The following is a 6,688-nucleotide window of genomic DNA, read 5'->3' as shown; positions in this document are numbered from 1 at the left end:
ATAGGTAAGGTGGTGATAACAAAAACTAGAGGTGGTAGCAGGGTAGGCATAGGCAATGACAGCATGTGAAACAGTACCCAAGGCTAAGGTCAAATGCAAAGAGGAACAAAAGAGGTGCTGTCCTCAGAGAAATATCACCAGGGCTTTTAGGTAATAACAATCAGGGATGCAGCCAGGATACAAGTCTCTCTTTGGGGCACCATAATCCACTTTAAGAACCCAGACTTGCCAGAATCTAGATTCAGTACCAGATATGGAAAGGTACAATGACTTTGAAGATGGCCAAAAAATTCTGACCTGGCAGATCAGCTGTCCTTCATGACAAAAAAACCCAGTTGAAAATAACAACTGCTGATGTATTGAGTCTACTTCTGTGGAGACATTGCCTCATTTGCCAAGTCGTTTGAGCTTCTGTGTCTGATCTAAGGATGATGGTGCATGTGAATTTCTGCTCCAGGATGTATCCTTCTTTTTTGTTCAGTATGTACCTCTTCCTCCACTCTCCTGAAAATATGTGACCATTCTTAGAGTTAGAGAAATACAGGTCATTGGAAGGTCGATTGCAGCTTCGGGGGATACAAAGCATTATTTGCCAAATCATTTATTTGTTTAAGATACATTTTCTAAGGGGTTTTTATGCTCCGGTTCCTGTCCCAAGTACTGAGAAGCATGTAGAAAATTATATAGACCCTAATTTCAAGCAACTTAGCATCAGTGAAAGGAAAGAAACAACAACAAATTTCTACCTCAGTATACTGTTACAAATTCTGGGGAAGTTGTATCAGATCTATCCACAGATCTTAGGGAAAACACAAACCAAAGGCCTTAATGGGATTGGAGAAAGGGGAGATTTATTTACTCAACAAACACATGGTGAGCACCCACTCTGTGCCAGGAATTGTCCTAAGTGCTAGGTGTATACCGAATGACTGGAACAAAAAGAACCCTGTCCTCAATGAGCTGACAGTCTGTGCAACCTTGCTATCAAAGTGTGGTCCGTGGGACAACAGCATCAGCATCATTTCTTTTTTATTTTAATAACCTTGGTGATTTGAGAAGGACATCACTTGGCATACATGTATTGAACATGACTCAGATATAAATGAAAATGCATAATGAGATTTCTGGACATTCATTTTCCTTAAGTTATTATCCATCATAATGTCCCATTTCTGCATACAATTTTTACTTGAACCTTTCATAATTTTAATTGGTTACACTTGGCTTCAGTTGCAATTTTGGCCTATCATTTCCAAACCAGAGTGATCATCACAATCATCGAATGCTTGTAAGTTGAAGATTCTAGGGCCCCATAGAAAAAAATAGGATTCAATAAATCTTGGGCAAGAAAAAGAGAAATCTTTTTTTTTTTTTTAATAGAGTTTAGTGTTTTAAGAGCAACACTGAGCAGAGTTTATTTCCAATATACTCCCTGCCTCCACTCATGCATGGCCTCTACCATTGATAGTGTCTCCTATCAGAAGGGTACGTTTGTTATAATGGATGAACCTACATGGACACATCAGTACTCAGAGCCCACAGTTTACATTACGGTGTACTTTCCATGGGGACAAACATATATCCACCATTACAGTGTCATGCAGAGTAGTTTCACTGCCCTAAAAATCATCTGTGCTCCATCGATTCATCCCTTCTTCCCCACTAACCCATGGCAACCACTCATCTTTTTACTGTCGCCATAGTTTTGCCTTTTCTAGAGTGTCATATGGTTGGAATCAAACAGTAACTTTTTCAAATTAGCTTCTATCAATTAGTAATGTGCATTTAAGTTCCTTCTATGTCTTTTCATGGCTTGATAACTCAAATTTTTATTGCTGAATAATATTTCATTGTCTGGATGTACCAGTTTATTTATCCATTCTCCTACTAAAGAATATTTTGGTTCCTTCCAAGTTTGGACAATAATGAATAAAGCTGCTGTAAACATCTGTGTGCAGGTTTTTGTGTGGACATACGTTTTCCACTCCTTTGGGTAAATACCAAAAAGTGTGATTGCTGGATCATACTGTAAGAGTATGTTTAGTTTTGTAAGAACCTGTCTAACTATATTTCAAAGTGGCTATACATTTTACATTCCCACCAGCAATGAATGAGAGAGTTCCTACTGTTCCACATCCTCACCAGCATTCAGTGGTGTCAGTGTTCTGAAGTTTGTTTCTTCAAATAGATGTGTAATGGTACTGCATTTTTATTTTAATTTGTATTTCTCAATGATGTATGATGTGGAGCATCTTTTCATATGCTTATTTGCTGTCTGTATCTCTTCTTTGGTAAGGTGTTTTTAAGGTCTTTGGCCCATTTTTCAATTAGGCTGTTTATCTCTTTTTGTTAAATTTTAAGAATTCTTTGTATCTTTGGGGTAAAAGTCCTTAATAAGATACGTGGTTTGCAAATATTTTCTCCCAATCTATGGCTTGTATTTTTATTCTTTTGACAATGCCTTTTGCAGAGCAGAAATATTTATTTTAATGAAGTCCGGCTTATCAATTATTTCTTTTGTGGATTGTGCCTTTGGTGTTGTATCCAAAAAGTCATCTTTATACTCCAGGCCATCCACATTTTTCCCTATTTATCATCTAGGAGTTTTGTCATTTTGACTTTTATATTTAGGTCTATGATTCATTTTGTGTTAATTTTTGTGAAAGGTTTTAGGTATGCTTCTAGATTTATTTATTTATTTATTTTTTGCATACGGATATCCAGCTATTCCAACACAATTTTTTGATAAGACTATCTGTCCTCAATTATAGTGCCTTTACTCCTTTGTCCAAGATCAGTTGACTACATTTATATGGCTCTATTTCTGGGGTGTCTGTTCTCTTACATTGATCTGTTTGTTCATTCACCATGCCATACCGTCTCCATTGCTGTAGCCCTATAGTAAGTCTGGAAGTCAAGTAAAATCAGTCCTCTAACTTTCCTTTCCTTCAATACTGTGTTGGCTATTTGGGTGTTTTGCTTCTCTATATAAACTTTGGAATCAGTTTATCAATATCCACAAAATAACTTCCTAGGATTTTGATTGGAATTTCATTGATTCTATAGATCAACTTTGGAAGAGCTGACATTTTGATAATATATAGTTTATCTAGCCTATCCATGAACTTGGACTATCTCTCCATTTATTTAGTTTTTTATTTCTTTCATCAGGTGTATGTAGTTTTTCTTCATATAAATCTTGCACATATTTTGTTAGATTGATACCTGCTTCCTTTATTTGGGTGCTAATGTAAATGGTGTTGTGTTTTTAATTTGTTTCCCCTTGTTCATTGAGGGTATGTAGAAAAGTAGATTTTTTTTTTTTTTTTAACCTTCCCTGTTGACTCTGTTGACCAGCTACATTTGGGAAATCTTGTGTTCCAGAATTCGAAACAGACAACTTTAGCTCAAATTTGTTTGTTATAGGATCTTCAGCAAATTAGGTTGTCTTCTTTGAGCTTTAATTGTCTTTTCTGCAAAGTGGAAATAAGAAATGTGCAAGGTTAGTTTGGTCTCATAGGAACATGAGGATTAATTGAGATGGTATATTTGAAAACACTAAGTGAAACACTTATTTCCCCACTGGTGTTTAACACATGATAAGCAACTGCTGTTTCAACAGCTCCTACTGCTGCATTAGTTCATGTTGAAGCCTGCTGATGTTTCAGCCTCTGGTTCATTTCACAACTAGTGGGTAAGTAAATGTAACTGCCTATTTCCTTGCCTAATGGTAAAGAAATGTTTTGCTACTAATCTCAGAGGTGCTTCAGGAGTTCATATATTGTGTGAACCACATCACAGGTGAAGATCTAGATGCTACTTCTTGACCAATATTTAACTAAATCCAATTTATGCCTTTGTAGGTAGGGCTGGAAGAGTGACACTAATCCACTTTCATAGAGATACATGTGAAAGAGATCCAGCTTCTTCTTCCTCTGACTGACATTCAACTCCAGCGACTTTTCAGCGACATCGGCTTCACCTTGGCCAACTCGTATAAGGCTAATTCCTTTTCATTCTTTTAGACTCAGATAAGATATGGATTCAAGAGAGCTTTCGTGATCTCTGTCTATGCCCAGACTGGGTAATGTGTCCCTCTTTGAACTGTTCTCCCATGGCACGTACTACCACATATCAATTGTTTACAAACCATGTGTGTATTTCTCTATTAGCCTATGAACTCTGTGTAGGAGAAGATGATACTACATTCATCTTTATATACTTAGCACTTAGTACTATGCCTGGAATGTTACTAGTCAAAAACTTAGTTGAATTCAGCTGCTTTATCATTTTACAGAAGAAAAAATTGAAACTCAAAGTGAATAAAGCTTTGAGCTCATTAGATAAGATCTTCATGTGCTGAAAATGACAGTATTCTAGAATTAATCACTTGGATACTAATAAATTAGAATTAAATTCAATTGCCCAGAAAATGCCAAGGTTTTTCTTCTGTCCTTTTGATAAATGATATACGATGACTTTATCTTCATACTCTAAAAATAATAAGTTATGTACAAATTATCCAATTGTATACCTCCATCATGTTTAAAAACAAAGTACAGCAGTGATAAATAATATATTTTAAGGTCAATAACTGTTCTCTATGGGTGGTATCAAAGTTATTCTGTGCAACCATCGCTATAGTTCTTGGCAGCAGCAGAAGTTATTTTTTCTTCTCTTTATTTTTCTAACATTTTATTATGAAAACATTCAAATAAATCTCAGTGTTGAAATATATATCAAAGTTAACACCTGTAGATCCAAATTATAGACTCTATTATTAACATTTCTTTATCTCATGTCTATTTGTCCATCTTTCTATCCATTCATCAATTAATCTCATTTATTTGATGCATTTCAACGTAAATAGTATAAATACAATTCCCCCCCCCCCGAGCAAACATATCATTAACTAGAGTTTGATAATTGTCTGCTGGTTATTGGGTTTTTTTGTATTGAGGTAAATTTTACATGCGATGAAATACATGCATATTGAGAGTAGAGCAACTGAGTTTTGATAAATGCAAATACCTGTGTAACTCAAATCCTGATTAACATGTAAAACATTACTTTTGTCCACAGAAAGTCCCTTATACTCTTTCTGAGTCAATCCCTGCCATTGTCCCCTAAGGCAAGTGAGCTGATTTTTATTCTGTAAGTTAATTTTGACTATTCTAGAATTTCCTATAAATAAAATCATATAGTTTTTTCTTGTCCTCAGAATACAATGTTTGAGATTCATCCATGTTGCTGAGTGGATAAGTAATTTGTTCTTTCTTGCTGTCTTTTTTTATTATGTGTATGTATCACAATTTGTTTTCCAGGCTGTTATTGATAGGCACTTGAGCGTGTCCCGTTTTTGACTATTATGTATAAAGCAAGTATTTTTGTGGATGCAGGTTTTTATTTCTCTTGGGTAAATACCTAGCAGTGATAGTTCTGGGTCACAGAATAAGTATAAATGTAGATTTTTCTTTCAAAGGCCAGATTTTTCTCCAAAGAGGTGGTACCACTTTACACTCCCACCAACAATGTATAAGATTTTGTTTTATATTTTTGGGTAGATACTCAGGAGAGGGATTGCTGGGTCATATGGTAATTCTATTTGTAATTTTTTGAGGGAACTCCACACTGGCTTCCATAGCGACTGCTCCAGTCTGCACTCCCAACAGTGTATGAGGAATTTTTTTTTCTTCACAGTCTCTCCAAAACTTGTTACTATTTGTGTTGTTGATGACAGCCATTCTAACTGGTATGAGGTGATATCTCATTGTGGTTTTTATTTGTATTTCTCTGATTCTTAGTGATGTTGAGCATTTTTTCGTATGTCTACTGGCCAGTTGTATGTCCTTTTTGGAGAAATGTCTATTCCGGCCCTCTGCCCATTTTTTAATTGGATTGTTTGTTTTTTTTGTTGTTGAGTTGTATGAGTGCCATAGGAAAAGATGAATAGTGCCATTTGCAACAAGATGGATAGATCTTAAGATTATTATGCTAAGCTAAATAAGTCAGACAGAAAAAGTCAAGAACCATATGATTTCACTGATATGTAGTATGTAAAACTAAAACCAACAAAGGAACAAGATAAACAAATGAAGAGACAAGAACTCATAGACACAGACCATAGTTTAGTGGTTACCAGAGGGTACAGGGGGAGGAGGGTGGTAGAAGAGGATAAAGGGAGTCAAATATATGGTGATGGAAGGAGAACTGACTCTGGGTGGTGAACACATAATGTGATATATAGATGATGTATTACAGAATTGTACACCTGAAACTTTACTAACAATTGTCACCCCAATAAACTTTAATTTAAAAAAATAAATAAATAAGAAATATTCAAAAAAAATATTTTGCTTTATATCTTTGCTAGTATTTGGTGTTATGAATCCTTTTAAAAAATATTCTTTATATGCTTTTCTTTTAATTTTGGCCATTCTGGTTCTTATGTAGAGATATGTCATTGTGGGTTTAATTTGCATTTTCCTGTTAACTTAATAATGCCAAACAATTTTTCATGTGTTTAATGGATAATAGCACATCTTCTTTTGTGAAGTGTGTTTTGATTTTTTTCCATTTGTGATGAATTACTTGATGTCTTTTTTGTTGTTTTTGTTTTTTCATTGAGTTGTAAACATTCTTTACACATACTGGATACCAGTCATTATCATACATATGTTTTGTGAAT

This window comes from Rhinolophus ferrumequinum, unplaced genomic scaffold, assembly GCF_004115265.2.
Source record: "Rhinolophus ferrumequinum isolate MPI-CBG mRhiFer1 unplaced genomic scaffold, mRhiFer1_v1.p scaffold_87_arrow_ctg1_1, whole genome shotgun sequence".
Taxonomy (NCBI): Eukaryota; Metazoa; Chordata; class Mammalia; order Chiroptera; family Rhinolophidae; genus Rhinolophus; species Rhinolophus ferrumequinum.
The sequence above is the reverse complement of the archived record's forward strand: the minus strand, read 5'-3'. Positions refer to the sequence as shown.